The sequence below is a fragment of the Sarcophilus harrisii genome, chromosome 5 (genome assembly GCF_902635505.1).
Source record: "Sarcophilus harrisii chromosome 5, mSarHar1.11, whole genome shotgun sequence".
NCBI classification, from domain to species: Eukaryota; Metazoa; Chordata; class Mammalia; order Dasyuromorphia; family Dasyuridae; genus Sarcophilus; species Sarcophilus harrisii.
The window spans coordinates 158,651,186-158,671,794 of NC_045430.1; the positions used below are offsets into that span (position 1 = coordinate 158,651,186).

Sequence of the window (20,609 nt, forward strand, 5' to 3'; positions counted from 1 at the left end):
AAATTTCCTAAATTACAGTGCCCATGGGATCAATAAGGGAAGGGAGATTACATTTCAGACACCTCCTGATTAACTGCCCTAAGGTTTTCTTTCTACCCAGTCTCTGTGAATCTGCCTGGCAACAATTGGATATAAAAGCAGACAATCATAGATCTAGGATCTGGAAAGGATTATGCATACAATTGTATGTGCATAGCCACCATTCTTGTTTGCATGTGGGACTGATGGGACAATGAGCCATATACTTGCCTGTCTGTGAGTAATAAATTGCCTGACTTGAAATTTTTTGAAACTTGAAATTACTTCTTAGTACCTTACCACAGTGAATATACACCTTGTCTCCCCTAAAAGACTAATATCTTCAAGGGCAGGGGCTATGTATTATGCTTTTATACCACAGGATTCAGAATTTATGTATTATCTTTCATATGTATGCACAATTATCATTGAATAGGTCTCAAAGAATAATGATACTGCTGTGAATATGTATTAAAACAATGAAGGAAACTTTGATAAATTTGATCTAATCTACAAATATATTTTATCTTTTTTGAGTCTGTCTAAAATGTGTTCTTACAGAAGCAAAGAGTAGAAAATTAAAGAGAAAATTATAGATGTTTGTTTCATTTAAAGCAAATATAAGGAAAGTCAGTGTCCTGGTTGAATAATTAAGTGGGTATGGGGTGTTGCAAAGTAAATTCCCAGCACAGGAATATTGAAGGATTAATCTACATTAACCTGCTGGGCACTTTCAATAAAATCTTTGAGGTTTCAGGATGGGAATGAAATTACATATTTTTTGAATCTATTATTGCAGTGGCAAATGTAGTGACTTCAAATGTTATACAACTTCAGAGTAGGGAAAATAAATGTGGACCAGGGTGATTAGAAATGGATTTAATGTAGAACTTCTTGAACGAGTAGTAGATTGAAGAAACTAGGGATGGGCATCAATGAATGAATGAATGATCCAGCATTTGTTAAACATCACTACATAGTGAAGACTGTGTTAGGCCCTGGGGATACAAAGACAAAAATTTAACAGTCTCTTCTCTGAAGGATCATACATTCTGTAAGGGGAGACAACATGTACATAGGGATATGGTGATTTTTATTAGTATGGGGAATTCCCTTTGAGGTTATCCTCTACCAGTGAATGTGCAACTTCCTGTGCAACTTATAAATTAGACAGCTACCTATGAAAGACTTTCCCAGAATTGCCCAGCTGATATGTTTCAGAGATAGGATTTAACTCAAATATTCTTTCCTTTTAGATTGATTATCTATATGAATATATACAGAATAAATAAAAAATAAACACAAGATAATTCAGTCAAGGGAATTATGGAGGAAAGTCCTTTCAGTTGAACAAATCTGGAAAGGTTTCAGAACAGAAGTTATTTTTTAAATCTCATCTTGAAATAAATGAGGGATTCTTTGATAAAGAGGTGAGTATAGAGTATATTCTAGATATGAAGGGTGACTTGTAAAAATCACTAAATCAAGAAACAGTCTTATGTATGAGGAATAGAATGAAAACCCACTGGCTGACTAATAAAGTGCAGAGAAGAGAGTAGCAGTGATATTGAAAAGTTATGTTGGAGTTAAGTTGTGAAAGGCTTTAAAAGCCAAAAGAGGATTTTTATATTTTATTCTAGAGATAATAGGGATCCAGTGGAGTTTACTGATATATACTTAAGGAAAATTATCTCATCAGCAGCAAGGAGGGTAGATTTAAGTGCATAAGACCAATGAGGAAGTCATTCCAATGGTTTAAGAGAGAGAGGATGAGGGCTTGAAGTAAGGGGAGACTATGTAAGTTCAGAGATGATAGACGAGAGAGTTGTAAGTAGAAAGTAACTATTTGGCAATTTATTATCTATATGAAGTGAGAGAAAATATGAAGTTAAAGATATTGTCCAAGTTATGAACTTGGGAGACTAGAAGGATTCTGATGACTTGGCAGCCAAAGACAGTTAATGGCACCAATATAATCAGAAACAGGAATGATTGTGGTGTATCCAATGAATAGTACACAAAGCAAATTATCTGGAATAAATGGATCATAAATGAGAAGAGCTTTAGATATATTTGGAAAGGTCAATTAAAGCCAGATTATGGAAATATGGATTTTTTTCTGAAGGCAAAGTATAGCCAGAAAAAGTTTTATTTTTTAAGCATTGGGGTGACATGTAAAAAAATGGAGTTTTTGGCAGTGGCAAGTAGGATGAATTAGAGGGAACAGAAAGACAAGTAGATATGTCAGGAAATTTAAGTTATATTTGAAGGAATACTTGAATGGCCAAGAGTGAGAGATGAGTTGTGATCTGGTCAATACTTGTTGGGTGAACTTTGGTAAATCTTATAATCTTTCAGATGTTCAAGTTCCTCAACCATCAAACAAGGGAGAGGGTTGAAGTAGATGATATGGAATGTTTCAGCTAGCTCAAATTCTTTTCTACTTTTTTCTTCTAAACCTTTTCTACTATTTTCTTCATCTCAAAACCCCTTGAGATCATCACTTATTCTCACCATCCACCTTTTCTCTGACAGTAATATAGTACTTCTCATTGCTAAAGTCAACTTCTTTAAGAGTGTTTTTGGTCAGTAGATTGTAACCAAAACCCCTTCTTCTCTAATTTTATCCTCTCCCTATTTGCTGATTACTTTTTTTAATATATTCAAACATGCCCATGTCTTCATCCTTCCCTTGGTCCATTAAAATATGGTTTTAGCCTCATCATATAATGGATAGTCTCTCCAAAATTATTAGTGATTTCAATTATAAAATGTTATGATCTTTTCTCAGTCCTCATCTTTCTGAACCTATGTGCTATATTTGATAATGCTGACCACTCTATCCTCCTGGATACTCTGGTTTACCTGAGTTCTGCTCCTTCTTAGTTCTCATCCTCTCTGTTGAATTGCTTTTTTTCCTTCTACTTTCCTGATTCATCACCCATACCACTCCTCCTAACTCTGAGTGTTTTCCAAAGTCTTTGGGTCTTCTCTTTGCCCTCTATACTCTTTATCTCCTATAACCTCATCAGTTTACATGAGTTTAATTATTATCTCTATAGCAAAATAGTCCAGTCTCTTTCCTAAACTTTAGTCCCATATGACCAGGTGTTTAATAGACATTTTATACTGCATGTTCTGGAGTTGGCTCATCCAAAACTGGACTTACTTTCTTCCAAAATTTCTCTATTCTATCAAAAGCACCATCATTCTTCCAATCTCTTGGGTTGTTGTCATCTTTGAATTCTTGCTCTCCCTCATCTCCCATTTTCAGTCAGTTGGCAAATCCTGCCATTTCTAACTTCACAATTCTTACACCCCCACTCCTTTTTTACTCCCACAGCTACTACTCTAGCTTAGCCAGTCATCACTACTTCCCTAATTGGTCTCCCTTCCCTAAGTCCCTTTCATTACAGTCTAACCTACACACTACTGCTGCTACTATGACACAGCACTTTGGTATACACACACACACACACACACCCCACTACCACCATGTATATACACAAAATAATTTAAAATCTTTTTTTTTTTTTTTTGATGGGGAAGCAAATTCATCTGGGAGAGACTTCATTCAGAAGGTGGTTTTTGAGCTGAATGTTGAAGGAAAATTAGGACTGAAGAGGCAGAAGTGAGATCCCAGTACAAACTGGGAATGGAAGATAGTTTTTGTAAAGGAATGGAGATGAGAAATAAAATTTCATGTATTAAAAACAGCCAGAAGTCCTGTTTGAATGGAACAAAAGGTTTGTGAAGGGAAATAACATAGAAATGGTTATTTGGAATCAGGAAATTAAGGGTTTTAAATGTCAAATAGGACAGTTTGTATTTGATCCTCAGGAAAACAGGAATCCATGAAAGTTTGTTGAGTAGGAAAGTGAAATGATCAGGATTGTGCTTTAAGAGTAACTTTCACAAGCTTTGTGGATTGGAAAGGAGAGAAGCTTGAGGCAAAAAACACTAATTAGAAGATTATTGCAATAGTTCAGGTGAGAAGTGATGAGAGCCAGAAGAAGAGTGATAGCTGTTTGAACATGATTATTCTAATTAATATCTCTTTTTGGAATGCAAGAGTCAATAGGATTCAGTAATCATGGACTTGACATCAGAAGAACTGACTTCAGTTTCTGACTCTGACACTCAATACTTGCCCAGCTAATTTAACCTTTCAGATGTAGTTTTCTCATCTGTAAAATGGGGAGAATGACCTTAGGAATATTTGTCTTAGAAGGCTATCACAAGAGATTTTATATTACTATATAAATATAAGTTGTTTATGCTTAAATAATAGCATGCCTGATATTAGGGGAATCAAGAAGATGTAAGTATACTATAAAGATGCTATAATCAGAAAAAGACCTGAAAATTACACCACCCTATGCAATTTCTTCTTCCTTCCTATTCCTATTCCATAGGAAAAATATATCTCATAGTAATAAAGAGCACTGGCTAATGCAAAATTTCTTTCCCCAAAATCATTAAATGCCTGGCTTATACCTTCCTGGAGAAATGGGTTGCTGAAATGGATACACTATATTTAGTAATCCTTAACAACATTTTAGGCACAGTTAAAAACTGGGAATACAGAGGTAAAAATTAGTAGTTCCTTAAAAAGCTTAACAAAGTGAGGAAAGGTTTGGAACAACATATAAATAGGGAAATAAACACCATACATGTGTACATGTATGTATATATGTGTTTAGATAAATGTATATATTATACACATGAAAAATTTTGACTTTGTATGTGTATAAATGCATGTATACACATGTTTATGTATACATGTTTTTATCTGCCTAATCTACTCTATGTGTACACATGCTGAAATTGGTGAAAGAATTGGTGTGATAAGGATCAAGAAAAAAAGAGATGGAGGTGGAAGTGGAGATAATGAAGGAAAGCTTTCCAGGAATGGGGGACAGCTTATACAAAGGCAGGAGGTAGATTCTCAATGAATCCTTTCTTTTGCTCAAAGCTGAACCATGATTTTAAAGGCTTCAGTAAATTGTTAGACAATCAGACATTCAAAATGTGTGCCTTTTCTTTTTATCACTGTCTAAGTTGTTCTCTTAAAGTCTAATCACATTCACCAGAAATGCTGAATAAGACACAGTATTTTAAATCCTTTCAGGTTGCTTCAAGATATGTTAAATTTCCCTAGACTCAGTGCTTTTATTGCATTTTCACTAGATCAGGACTTTAGAGTCAGTTGGATAAAACCCAAGAGGCTGATCCTGACAGAAAACTCCTTGAAGGCAGGGACCACTCTTTTTATGAAGGAAGCACTTAGATATAATAAATAGAAGAATTTTAAAGGAGTAGTTTTGGTAAAAAAAATTCATGGAATATACTATGGGAATCATTAATCTTGAAGAAAGTGACTTTAAGATTATATTATATAATATATATATATATATACATATAAAGATTATATTAAGAATCAATTTAGTCTATTCATATTGAATATGATGATGCATGGGAGATATAAATGGGGAGTACAGGGAGAAGAAGAAATGAATATCATTGGTGCATAGATCTACCTAGGCATTGCACTCCTGCCTAAAAGAATTCCAATCCCATTATTTGATAAAATGCAGTTCCTATGTGGAATAGTCATTTTTTTTTTCTGAAGTGAAAGGATTAAGTCATTCAATGACTGAATGTATTGCTGAAAACAGAATGCATTGCAGTGAATGAAGATCACAGTATTGAAGTGTTTTGCTAGGTTTAACCTCTGACTCGATACATTGCCTTCAAGCATGGAGCAAATATTGAGTTCACTTAGAGCCTTACTGATGGAGAAAAAAGGCAGAACTTAGATCTGTGTCTGCTTCTTAAAGAGCCCTCATGTATAGAATTATTAGAAATTTGAGTTTTTCCTATGTAGTTGGGAATTGAAAGATATGAAGTTAGTTTATATAATCTCTTATCCTCTTTCCTGCCTCCAATGCAAATTGTGAAATTAAGTGAAGACATTTGTATAGTGTTTAAGAACAGGGATAGTTGGCTCCATGAGTTTACAGATGAAAAACAGGGTAGGCTCTATTGTTTAAAAACTACTTTATTTTCAATAATTTACTTATTTTTATTGACAACAGCTCATTAAGAGCCAAGGCAGGTTTGGCTAGATAGAGTATTAAAGCCAGAAAATAAGCTTATTCAATCAAAATAAAAGTAGATAAGTATATCTACTGTATACAGCCCTGACAATATATGCAATCCATTTCCTAGTAATTTTGATATATGACTGTTAGATAATGGTGACACAAAATGTGACTATATCCTACATAGCTTTATGTTTAGGGACTGAAGAAGAAACCTTACTTGTAAATAAAAAGATCAGCTCTTCTTGTTGAGTTTGGAAGATAAAGCTTCTCTATGGATAAGATACTTAAACCATTTCTCAACTTAAAATACTTTCTTTACCAGGTTTTTGTCCTTGTTTTTGTTTTGTTACAGGGATACAGTATATCTACTGTATACAGTAGGCAATAATAGCAATAACTGACATTCATGCTTTGCAAAGCATTGTCTATATATTATTTGAGAAACAACATGGTCTATGATTAGAGCATTGGACTTGGAATCAGGACAGCTTTGAATTCATGGCCTACTTCTGATCTTTATTATCTCTATGACCATGGCCAAATCATATCATCTTTCTCATCTATGAAATAAAGATTATATTAGGTTCTTGTTAGGTTCTAAGGATATAAGTACAAATATGAAAGCTTCCTTGCCCTCAAAGAACTTATTTCTTCTAGGAATAATTGACATTTATAGAGAACTTGGAGGCTTGCAAAATGTTTTACATGTATTGTCTCACTTGAATTTCACCAAAATCCAGTCGAGGTTTTGTAGGCTTTCTTGTTGAATTGAATTGCTATAAAATAGTACTTGAGAACGCTGCTAAAATATGAAAAGACTAGGAGCCCTTTATATCCTTCTTTACAGAAGATTGAAGACAAAATTTTAAGATTCTTTTCACTTCTAAATTCTGTGATTCTGTGATCAATCCTGCTAAAATAAAAATGCTAATGCATTGTAATAGGGCAGCTAAATGGCCAAGTGGATAGAATGCTGGGCCTGGAGTCAGGAAGACTCATATTCAAGAATTCAAATCTAATCTCAGTTACTTACTAGTTATGCAACCCTAGAGAAGTCATTTAGCCATATTTGCCTAGTTTCCTCATCTATGAAATGAATTGGAGAAGAAAATAGGAAAGCACTCCAATATGTTTGCCAAGAAAACCCCCAATGGGGGCAGATGAAGAGGCAGACACATTGAAACCAAGGAACAACAACAACAATGCATTGGAATAGAAGTGCTTTCTTTAAGCTAGAGAGAGAGGGGGGAAGGACGAATTCCAATCCATTTCAATGTCTTTAAATATGGTGGTTCAGGGAGAAAACAAGTTTTTTCTAGTTCAAGGGAAGCCCTTCACTCTGGGCTATGGAAGAGAGAAAAAGGATAGATGATATTCAATGGGAAGAAGGTTAGAGAGAGATTAGACTGAAAGCAAAGGACAGAATGAAAGAGATTGATAGGAAAGGTAGAGACTCCTCCTCCCTACTCAGTCTTTGGTAGTTCTTCCTCCAGTATTTTGCTGTATCATTTTAAAGCGTAAGCTCAAGGAAAAGTAATGGAATGTTCTTGACCTATTGATTTTATTATGTCACTAGGGAGAATCAACATTTGCAAAAAGTTGGCATTAAAAAAATTCCATGATTTTTTATAGAGCTTCTCACTTCCTATAATATTTATGCGGAATATCAGATATACCAATCTACATTTTAAAACACATAGTTTTGCTGAAACAAACTTTTCCCTTCCTAAAATGATTGACATGTTGCCAAAATGCTGATAAAGCAAGAGTCTTACCAAGTGCTAACCAAAATCCAAAACTGTTTTATAGAATCATATTTATTTGGTTTTGCCATTGGTTGCCATGGCAATTGTTTGCCTCCTCCCCAAACAAAACAAAAACAAGAACAAAAACCTGCTAAAGAAAGTATTCAAAGTTGAGAAATGGTTTAAGTATCTTATCCATAGAGGAGCTTTATCTTCCAAACTCAACAAGAAGAGCTAATTTCTTTATTTTCAAGTAAGGTTTCTTCTTCAGTCCCTAAACATAAAGCTATGTAGGATATAGTCATATTTTGTGTCACCATTATCTAACAGTCATATATCAAAATTACTAAGAAATGGATTGCATATATCTTCAGGGCTGTTGCCCTAGCAACCATTGTGTTATGATTTTTTTTTTTTTGCTCTTGCAAACAGAAAGGATAGCATATTTTACAGCTCCAATTAATAATATTCCAGGATTTGAACTAAAAAACTATTCGTTAAATAAGAAGTTAGAAGGGTAAAGAAACATGTCCCATATCAGTGCTGTTTGCAATATGATTACTTTGCTGTTATAAATGGAGCAAACAATTCATCAATAATTAGTATGAACCCTGAACAATAATATAATGGGTGCACAAAAATCTAAACAATTTACAGATAAGAGGACAAATAACAACAATAACAAAACAGAAGCAGAAGTGATAGGGATATAAAAGGGTAAAGCTTCAAAAATAGTTTAAAATAGTTGCTTTTTCATTTTATGAAAATGAAATCTTTACATGATAATTAAAATATTTGAGGTATTTGAGACGTCTTTTGTCTTTTAAACTTGAATTGATAACTTTATTGCAGAGATACATAGTCACACTAAAGAGTTTGATTTAACTATCCACACAAGAAGGCCAAGTAGATGAATAACCCTTGGTCCATCAGTACTTTTTAAGCATTGAAAAATGCTTAAAATGAAAAATAGGCCCAGAAGACAATAAAAAAGAGGGGAGCACTCCAGATTGCCTTTGTGAAATCATGTTTTTATTTTTTAAAATGCTATTACTGATCCCTGAAACAAAAGTCTATCTTGTTAACACTAATATTCTTCTGATGAAGCTATATGGTTACAAATCATAAAATGCCACAATATCCAAAGAATTCATTTCAGTTGACTCAAAGGGCAATATATAGGAAAGTGAATATGAATAGACTTTCAGTATTTTTCAAATAAAAATTTTTTTAGGAGAAACAATCTGAATGATGTTGATAGAGATGTATGAGCAGAAAAAGAGATGATCTGGTCATATAGTGATAGTTAAATAATAACCATTAGACTGTATGGACATTCTTTTAATATGTATTTGTTGCCAAGAAATATAGAAGGGCCTTCCTCTGAAGGCCCTTCTTTCTTTATTGTGGAGCAGTTCTCCTGGGTCAGATTCGTAGGAAGATGTTATAACAAGAGTTGTAGAGGATTACAGGCACTTCATCATCTTAATTTCTACTATAACTAAGCCATCCATAGGAGTGAATGTATAGACCTCATTTATCTCACTTAATCTTGCCTAAATTCTTCACTTCCAAGAGCTTAAATTCTGAATTTCTCTTCTTCTATCACAACATTCTTTACTTCCAACTTTTCTATTACCTCACTTCTTCTGAATCATTCTCTGGATCCTTTTCCATCTTCTAGTTTATCACCCCGTTTTATTTTGCTACTTTTTTATTTGGACTTGGTCCTAATGAGACATTTTGATGACATATTGTTTTTTGCTCTTCAATTCCTTGTTTGTTGTCAAATTCCATGCCAAACCCCCTCCCCTATCACCTCTAATCTAAACCTTCAACTTTTTTGTTCAGGCTCCCAAATTCATCTTCAATCTCCTCTTTCTTAGCATACTTGACTCATACTTGATCAAGAAGATCTCTCATTTTTTATTCTCTAAGCTTTATTCTTTATCTTCCTTTATTTCTGTCTCCAAGAATGAGGCATTTTTCCTGCTTGTCAAGACTATTATTTCCATTTATTTATTCCCTGGTGTTCCCCCCCCCCCCTTTCTCTCTCTCTCTTTCTCTCTCTCTCGCTTGGTCTCTATCTTTCTGTTTATTGCTTTGTTTCTCTCTCTGTTTCTCTCTCACACACACATACACACACACACACACACACACACACACACTCTCTTTCTCTCTCACACTTTTTTTTTTCTTTCTTTCCTTCTCCCTCTTGTTCTCTCATCTTTTTTTCCTATGGCCTTATCTATACACTTAGAGGTGAAAGGAGAGATGGGTTGTGATGAATCAAAAAGAAATGAATAAAAGGATTAACATGTATTAGGATTAACAGATTCATTCTGGTTCTCCAACTTTCTCCAAAAATATTGAACAGTTTAGAAATAGAAGTAGAGAAGATAAATAGTATGCATGACTAAGGAAATTGGCATGAGATTTGAACAGAAAGACAAAGTTCAAGGGATTGAAGAACAAAACACTATGTTGTTCCCTTTATCCTTCTCAGTATCTCCTACTATTCAAGCACTCACACAGGTTAATTCTCAGTTGGGAATATTTCTTCTCCTTCCACTGACCACCTGTGTATGATTTCCTCCAGATTTCTTTCTAAATGCCTCAGAAATCTCTTCATCTTGGAAGATCACTCTAATTCTGCAATTCAAACTTTGGAATTATCCTCTCCCCTGGAAACCCCTCCTCTGATAAGATGACTCCTCTTAGAAACTCCATTTAAGGAGGGATACCTGGGGCATCTTTTTTTCATTTCCCACTGGATTGAACTCTTGACTTTTCCATATGGCTCTCATGCTCTGGCTACCTTCTTGCCCTTCCATTGCCCTTTCTGTTTTCTTTTATGAGTTGTCTTTCCCATTAGAATGTAAATTCTATAAGGACATCGAATGTCTTTCTTTTTGCTTGTATCTATATTATCAGTGCTTAGCACAGTTGCTAACCCTTAGTAAGAACTTAATAAATACCTAGACAGATATTTGCTCTGAGCTCTCAGGTTGCTCATCTACAAAATAAAGATGGTATATTAGATAATCATTGAGGCCTTTTTGGAGTAAGAAAAAATTATGATATTCTGATGCCAGAGCTTGAGGAAGAAGAGGATAGAGTGGGAGTGATAAATACATGACATTTTCTTCTTCCCCTATTAGGTCCAAAGCAATTTTTTTTTTTCACTTGCTGTTTCACTACAAGTAGTTCCTATAAGTTTTGTTATCTTCACATCTTGCAAATTGGGAATCAGATTTCTAGCTGGGACTTCTTTTTAACTAAATTTCATTCTATCACAACATTGGGGTGGTCCTGTGAAGTTCAATTTAATAGAAATTTACCTGGATGTGCCAGCTGAGGATCATCAGCCTTGCATGGGTGATATGGACTCAAAAAAGCATATGCCTTCCAGCAGTCATTAGAAAACAAGTGCCCTCTCTGTTGCTTCTACTTTACAGAGTGCTTTCTGACTTTAGTCAGTCTTCTATGGTTCCTTAAATTGAATTTGGTAAATACTTTTGATCTGATCCTTTTGGTACTTTACAACTTTATCTTGCCTCCTGTGTTTTATGGATTGAATCCTGACCTAAGATCATGACTTGGACTTAGTTATGCTCCCAACTTGGATCTATTCTTAGTACTTCTCATTCATTTTTCCTTCTTTTATTGCCCTTGGGATAAACTTCTTGGATAGACAGTGCGATTCCATATGTCTCTTTCTTCTCTGCCTCCATGCAGTGTATACTAGGAGCAGCACTGAACTGTGACATTGCTTAGCACAACGCCTGGCACATAATAGGAGATAAAAAAGGTTTATTGCAAGTGCTACCCTCGGAAGTACAAACATACTCCTGAAGCAGTTGAGGTTTTCTGATTTGGATAAATCCTCCTTATCCCATAAATTTTATTTTTCTCTATTGGGTATTTTTAACTTAATATGAATTCATTTATTTATAGTTAATATTTAGTAGAGACTCAACTTTAATTCTTGGACTTTATTTACCTTTTATTTGAAATAAATAAATTTATTTTCCCACTCTCTTCAACCATCTTTCTCCACTGGACAAAAAAAGAGAGAAACAAGTGTAACAAATATGTATACAGAAGAAAAAAATTTCTTATATTGGCTTCATTTAAAGCTGTGTGCCTTATTCTGTATATTTAGTTCACTACATCTTTATGATATATAGATGGGGAGGTAGGGTTGTAGTCTGAGTCACTTGTCCTTTGGAATCATTATTGATAACTATATCGATCAGAGTTATCTTTCAAAGTTGGAGCTACAGTATCCAAACAGAACTTTTTATTGTGCAAGAATGATTTTATATTGAAGATCTTAAAAGATAGAAATCACATATCTCTTGGTACCAAGTTCCAGTGTTTAATCACTGGAGTATATTGATAGAAAGTTCTTTATTTCTTTTCTAAATCCTTCTTACAGTAGTTAAAAGTATCAAATTTAGTAAATATTTATTAACTTTTGATGAGATATTTAATATTGACATATATTACCTTGTATGACTGTGGGCTAACTATTTAGCCTTATAGGGTACTAGTCACCTTTTTGAGAATATAAACTGTGTATAATGCTATCTGCATTAGTGAGGTAGTTTCCATACTGGGTTTTAGCAATCCAGACCTTAAAAAAAAAAAAAAAAACTTACAGTATGTTGTCTACAAAGGGAAACAGTAGTGTTCAGATTAAAGTTAATATTTGCTGTAATAGGGTTTGTGGTATAGTGGAGAGTATAAAATATAAACAAAAACTGATGTAAAAAAACCCCATATGATAAACATACCAGATCAGTGAAAACAAGTGCCTTGTTAGAGATCAAACTTGAAAGGTCTTGTATTGGAAACTCAGGGAAAACTTCATGAAGAAAGTTGTAACTAAAATAGACTTTAAAGGATGGGTAGGAATTCAATTAGTGAAAAGGTGAAGTAATATCATTTTAAATAGGAAACGTGGACAAGAAAGAAGGGGGCATGTTTAACTAGCGATAGTTTGTGCAGTATGATATAATACTGACATCCTACTTTATAATATTTTATAAAATATTTTAGGCAAGAGGGCATTCAGAACTACAAGGAAACACAAAAAAGAAATTTAAGAGGAGAGATCAGAGAGATAACAGAGTGTGATTTGTTTCTAGGGGAAATTCAACAAGGGTCATCAGATTTTTCTATGTTCTCTAATCAGCTGAACCACTTTGATTTGCAAAGGACTGAGACAAATGATGGGAAAGGGGGTAAACAGGGAACTGAGCTGAAAACAATTTTCTTAACCCCGTTTCAGTTAGCAACTTTTTCACTTGATAAAACAGAACTCTAAAAATATTTGCCTTAGTTGAATAACATGATAAGAACTAAGGAATTAAATAAATTTTTGGCCATAAGTTAGATGAAATTTAAACAGAGGGTCAGAAAAGTAAATAAAGATCATAGTTTAAAGACTAATGTCTATGAGAAGGTAGAGAAGTGAATAAGAACTTTGTTCCCATTGCTGAAGGGAAGAATTTCATACCCATTCCTTAAAGAAGTTGGCTGAGAAAATTGTAAACTTCCACAAAAGAGAGAGGCTTACTAACCACAGCATCCCCAGCAGAATGTGGACAGAGTATTAGATCAATCTAAAGAAAAATGGATAGCTGTTGACCAATTGTAATGTATACAGTACCAAATGGGAATGGCAGGAAACACAATATATAAGTAGAATTCTTAAGGACTTGAAGAGAATAATGAGATGACCTAATTAGTAAACAGCATCTCTGCAATAGTAGATACACTGTCCATTAGTCACACCTGTTTACTTCATGTTTATGCTCCATGTATGTTTCCTATAAAAGGCTATTTTTTTTCCCATTGATGGTCTGAATATTTGTGGGAAAATAAATAGCTCAAAGTTTATTATGGATTGTTATATTATTCTTATTACTTTCTTTTCTCATTTTGTCTATGCTTTGAACTATTGTAAGTGTATCCTTGGCTTACAAGTGATCATAAACCCTTTATTAGGGTTTAAGTGAAGTATAATTTGGAAAATATTCTAACCCACAAAGTGCCTCAAATCTGGTGTAACTTTCTGGAGCTCCACTATAAAAGGGTTCCTGGGTGCTAGGGAAACAAGGTGATATTATTAATAAATTAAATGATATTTATTTATTCATTTAATTCCTAGGGTAAACTCTTAGCACTGGCTTGGACTATTCAATAAATTTTTTTGAAGAAATACTCTATGCTGATTTGAGCCAACCCTACACTTACTCTAAAATTATTAAGGGTACTATTTGAGCATTAGTAGCAATCATGACTGAAAGCCCTATAGATAAGTGGGTGATATCAATGTATGACACATCTTGCTGTAGTTTTGGATTATAGTAATTAACCTGGCATCTGGATTTCAGACAAAAACTATATGCCTTAGCATCATTGTTCACTCGGAATCATTCCTCATTTAGCTCATTTAGAAAGCTAGAGCTGCTGCTGCCTGTAAACAAAAGAATAGAGATGAAAGTTGCTGCATCCTGTTGTAAATGGGCAATTATCCTTTATCTAGTTCCCAACTTTCCTTGCAAACATGCCAACAGATAAAACACTAACTTGTGTGTTGATTCTAGAATTCATTTTTCCTCTCCATATGAGTCAAGCACATTCTTGGGCTTCAGTTCCCAGAGCTGGCTGCTCACTCCCCAAAGCAATACCTTTCAATGGCTGTCGCCATGACAACAAGCAACCAGTTGAAAGGGAAGGGGGATCAGTGGAATGAGTAGCATCATGGGTTGTCTTGATTATCACATCAAATTGCCCATTGGTTTCAGCTTCAAACACAATGACCATTTAACCAAAGGTTTTCCTTGGACTGGTGGATTTTAGATTTGTCAGCATACTTTGTCTAAATTTTCTTTTACCCTGACTCCTGGGCAAGCAGACTAATTGGCTCAAAGAGAAGACAAACAGACAGGATGATGAATTTTCATGGAGCTGGAGTTTCCTGTAGCTTAGGGTGTGGTACTATTGTGTGTCTGCTTCTCTCTTTAGAAATGGAAACCAGTCAGCTCATCTCATATAGATAGCACAATGCCTTAGTGGATGCAGCACTGTACTAGAAGTTAGGAAGAACTAAATTTGACCTTACCTTTCAGATATACATTAAGTATATAATCTTGGACAAGTCATTTAGCCTCCACCAGTCTCAGTTTTCATATCTATAAAAATGGAGATAATAATAGCACACACCTTACAAAATTGTTGTGAGCATCCATTGAGATAATATAAAGTTCTTTATATAGAGAGAATTACATTAAAGGTTATCCTTCATTATTAAGAATTCTAATGCATATCTAGAAAGAGAACTATGAAGAATGAATATAAATCAACACATGCTATGTTCCCTTTTTTCTTTTTCTTCTGTTTTTTTCTCTCTCATGCTTTTCCCTTTTTTGTTCTGATTTCTCTTTCCCAATATTTATAAAGAAATGTGTATTTTAAAAAAATTAATGTACATGTATAGCCAGAAAAAAACAAAACAATAAAAAGTAAAAAATAATAATTCTCATGCAGAAAGACAACTTTGGGACTGGATCTTATGAGAGCTTGAATCAGCACTTAATTGAATAATCATTGTATATGCCCTGTGACTCTGGACAGATATAGATACCTAGTAATGCTCTCACATTCTCCCATAATGACACAAGAGGAGAAAGCTTAGAACCAGAGTCTCTTCACAGGTTCAAGTAGTCTCCCACAAATAATTCTAAGTCCAAAGAAATTTGAGATCAAACTTAGAGTGAAAATGGCCAAAGGTACTGCTCCTGGAAGCAATAGTTTTCTTCCTTTTGTAGGATACTCATGAGAATCCCTTAGGCTTGGTGTAGCTGGAATCTGCAGTTTCAAAGTGTTTTTCCTCAGTGTTTTTAGTTTGTCCTTGATTCCTAATGCAGATACTACTGCTATTTCTGGGATATGCAAGACTTCTGAATATTTCAAAATTTATAAATTTCTTCTGTTGTGAGGGAGGCAGAGGCAGTGGTTCTTTTCTTCCCTACCCCACCAGAGTAATTCTTTCTCAGAACTTTATATGAAGGATTCTCAAGAAAAAAATTTGCTCAAATGTCTACATTTCAAGCTGGCTTGCTATTTTGTATAAGCCTTACAGAATGTGATTGAATCTCCTCTCTTTCAGGACTTTTCAGTTCCATCTTCATGTCTTTTACTGACTGATTCAAAATGTGATCTTACTGGATAAAGTTATCAGAGAACATATTCTTGTCTAATTGCCTTAAACGGGTATGTGCAGGATCATTGATTCAGTTAATCTTAGAACAGTTAATCACTTAGAACAGGCTAGATAGACCCCATGATGGAGCTTCCCTGAAATGTTGGTATAATCATTGGTCACTGATCCTATCTGCTTAAGGGCAAGCCCAAAGTCATGGCAGAAGGACCATAGGCAAATCTTCTGTGCTCGATTCAATGCATGACATGGTGGCAGAAGGCAGAAATAGTGCTCCAGTTGTCTCTATTTTACTGACAAAATCAGGAAAGAAGACACTGGATTTAGGAGGCATGAGACCTGGTTGTAATTCAGGGTCTACTTATCTTTTTTAACTTATGACCTTGAGCAAGTCATAATCATTGAATTTTTATTTGTTGGATCTTTAAAGGTAACTTTGTATATATAGCTACTTTGTTTTACGGGTTGTTGTGAGGATTATTGAGGGAATTGGTTTTTTTTTTTTTTTTTAGGGCCCTCAGCTGAGGGCCTGAGCAATTTTAGAATATATCAAGCCTCCCTTAGCAGTTGTATAGGAAAGCGCATTTATATAATGTTAGAACTAATTATTTAGATGGGCTTAATACTTAAAAGGACTTGGATTAATCCAAAGGATTTCAATTTGAGATGTGGGTTTTTTGACCAGAGAATATAAATGTCATTTATACCATTTGTCCAATTGATAAGAAGTCTCTGAGGTCACTTTGTAATCCCCCAGGACTAGGTCTTCCTTCGGTGCAATGGACCTTTGATGCATTTACTGGAGATACCCCAAGGTCAGTTTTACAGCCTCTAGCTATGACTTCTATCAGTGTCTCTCTACACGTTTCCTTCTCGAGTAATAGGAACTGTTACTGTCAAGAGACCTGACTTGCCAATAAGTGAAGGACAATATGTATCAGCCAGAAGGACTCAGAATACCAAGTTTCTCTTGTATAAACATGACATTCCTTTTTGTTTAAATTATGTAAAATAGAGTGATAGTAGCAAGTTGGAAAAGTGCCAGTCTAAGAAACAAGCTCTCTGGATAAATTTCTGACAATAAATTGCCTGAGGAATGGAAGGCAGTTTTTTGGGGGAGAAACTTCAGTCCACCCAATCATCTTTCTTTACCAGAGAAATGCTAGTGTGGCTTCAATATTTTATAATTAGGTTATATCCCTACCACCTTTCCTTTATAACTATGAGTGGGTGACAGTTAACAAGGGAATCAGGAGGAGGGAAACTTGGCAAAAATGTCATGGCAATCAGAAAGCTTCCTTTCCTCTCTCTGCCAGGCTTGGTCTCAACATCACAGGTTAAATTCAGTTAGGAATTCTCTGATTTTTCAAAAACAGCATTTACAAGATAGCTATTATACAATAATTCATGATATAGATATTTAATTGGAGGTTCATATATTCAGAGATACTCAATCAGCAAATATTTCTTAGTATCTACTCATTGTCATGGGGCTCTGGGGATGCACAAAAAAGGCAAGAATGTTCCTTGCTCTCAAGGAGATTAATGGGGGAGACATCATATACATAAAAAGTCACATTTTATATTTACATACACATACATATATTTACATATATACATATACATATGTATTTATAATGTTATATAATATGTGTAGAATAAATAGAAAATAATCTTAGAGGGGAAGGTAATAGTTACTGGAAAGGGAAAGGGGTTTCCTGAAGAAGGTAGTGCTTTTTTGTTGGTCCTTTTTTTTCCTGAAGAGGACCATGATATCAACAAGGTGATGCTATGACATGTAAGTGAGTTGGTGGGCTGTGTAAAGTCACCAGAATCACTTTCTCCTCCAGAGTCATTTGGGTTCAGTAATAAATTATAGATCAGTTTTGCTGAAGATGCAGTGAGAGATCCTGACCCTTTTAAGCTAAGGTCTTTAATAGGTCACAATATGACTGAAGCAATGATCATTCAGTGATTAAGGCTAAGAAGGAAATGAGGCAAAGAACAACAACAATAACCAAAAAAATCCAATCTGGGAGGGGAAGATCCTGGATTTCTGGCCAAAACAGAAATAATTATTATTTACATTTACTCTGGATCAATCAGGACTCAAACAGTGATCAATTGGGGTTGGCCTGGTACCTATTGTTGGACAATCAATGAGAGCCAGAGTGATCCTTAAGAAAGAAATCTAGCAGAAAGATATCTTGGGGGGTTTCAGCAATCAAAAAAGAAAACACATTACTTTGGGCAAAGGATGCCAAGACTTCTAAGAGGCAGCAATAAGAGGGAGAACATTCTAAATATCACACAATAGCTAGAACAAAAGTACAGAGTTAGGAGCTAGAACATCATGTGTGAGAAATAAAGAAGTAAGTACGACTGGTCCAGAGACTATGTAGAGAGCAGAACTATGTGGAGGCTACTGGAAAGAAAAGAAGAGGCCAGTTTGTAAAGAGCTTGAGATGGCAGAGAGAGAACTTTATATTTGATCCTAAAGGTAATGTAGAAGTATTGGAATATATTGAGTATGGGCAATCATAGTTAGACCTATACTTTAGTCAGGTGTACACAGGGATGTATGAGCTACTCAGTTCCTATGACATGATGAAGAGCCAGAAATCTTAGTCTAACTTTTCATGCATTTTTAAAATGATCTTTTGGAAATGCACAATATAGACAATTCACAAAATTAAGTGCATTAGGTAAAGTATCATGAGAATCAGAAGAAATAGAATAATAATTGGCACTGGTCAATATAATTCATTGATAAAAATCATGAAGAACCACTTGGAAGAAATATATTAATAAAGTTACTAATGTATGTTATAGTGATTTAGGGGAACTATTATCTCATCCATGTAGATATTTCTTCCATTTAGGTAGATTACAATCCTTCCACTCTTTCTTATCCTATGTAATTCTTGTTTATTTGCTTCCACAGAGTATCTACTCAACATACTGTAGGACTTCCTTTAGATATTTTTAATTTTTAGTGTACCATTGTAAGAACTGGACTGTCTGCCTATAATCCTTTAGGCCCCATGATTTTCTAACAGTTGATTTTATTCTCCATATTGTCAATGCCATCTATGACACCTTTTTTTTTTTGGCGTGAAACTACAGATTAGTTGATTTGACTTGTGTTGAATGGTTATCAAAATATTTTTGACCAAAATGTTTGTAAAAGTGGTTCCTTGTTTTCATAGGTTAAACTAGAGCTGAAGAAATACTAAAGGAAATACTAAAGGAAAAGCAACAATAATAACCAGGAAAATTAATAATATTATGAAATATTGATAATATTTTGATAATATTATTCACACTTACAACAAATATTGTTAAATGAGAACAGTTCTTAAGAGTCACAAATCAGTGTTACAGTAAAGGTTGGGTTTCATTTATCCTTGTGACTTTCTATGTATAGAATTCAAATATTTAAAGTTGTATTAAAATAAAAAAATGCTGTTTACAAAAAAATTTTTTAAATGTTTTAAGAAATTGGGAAACATAGCACCATATAGGCCGTAAATATTTGTTAGCTTATTGACTGGCAAAATAATCTATGCTATGTGGTAAGTTAGATAAGTATTACATAGGTTATCAGTTTACTATCATAACTATTAACTAGAGTGAATATTTTAACCATAAATATTTTTATTCCAAAAAGAAAAATACCAAAAGGCCCATATAATAATCCATATAGTCCACCATTACATAAATTTGTGTATACTGCTTACATAGAAACTAGGAAGAAAACTTTTCTTTAAAAAAAAAAAAAAGGCTATAAATTATCATTCTCATTTTCTAAAGCTATTTTTATAAAAGGAATTCTGTGGTACCTAAGCAAAATGAAGATACTATTTTTAAAATGTTTGATTTTATTTCAAGTTTCATTCAAGATTTGCCACAAGAAAAGAATATTTTTCAGGACAATGAATTAGCATGAAGAAAAATTCCTCAGAAAAATTCTTAAAACAAGGCTTGAAGTTGGTAAGTGCATTGATTTAATATATATCTGTATGTATTTGGAACAGGTATTTCTAAAGAACAATGAGTTGGGATGAATTGTATTTGAGAAGTTGCTTAGTCTTTTTTTTTTTTAATTTCAGCCTCTCAATTAAAAGAATAATATCCTAAGATGTATAGGTATTCTCCAGGTATTGTTATATGATAGTGAATCTCAAAACACTATATTACATGAATAATTCAAGTTGTGGATGATCCAAAAGATGATCTTGAGATGGATGGTCAGCAAAAGTAGTTTAAGTATGGTTCCAAAGGTGACCTATACTTAAAAAGTAACATAAGATATCCCATTGAAGAAATGTGTGATGGAGTAAAGAGAACTGGTTATATGATTTCAGCCATATTAAAAAAATGGATGAAAAAAAATTTATTAAGCATCTGTCATGTGCCAGGCACTGAGGAAACAAAAACATAAGGAGACAGTCCAGAGATGTACATTCTAAAAGAGAAAAAATTCAATTTATTTCAGTAATACTC

The 20,609-nt window shown here is 34.1% G+C and overlaps 1 long non-coding RNA gene across 2 annotated transcripts in view; it reads left to right on the forward strand.

The window, feature by feature from the left end:
* Positions 1 to 20,609, forward strand: part of LOC116419352 — a 212,827-nt gene that overhangs the window by 164,854 nt on the left and 27,364 nt on the right. For both annotated transcript variants that reach the window (XR_004229635.1, XR_004229636.1), the window contains exon 3: positions 19,995 to 20,096. This is a non-coding gene — a long non-coding RNA (uncharacterized LOC116419352). The remainder of the gene's footprint in view (positions 1 to 19,994; positions 20,097 to 20,609) is intronic.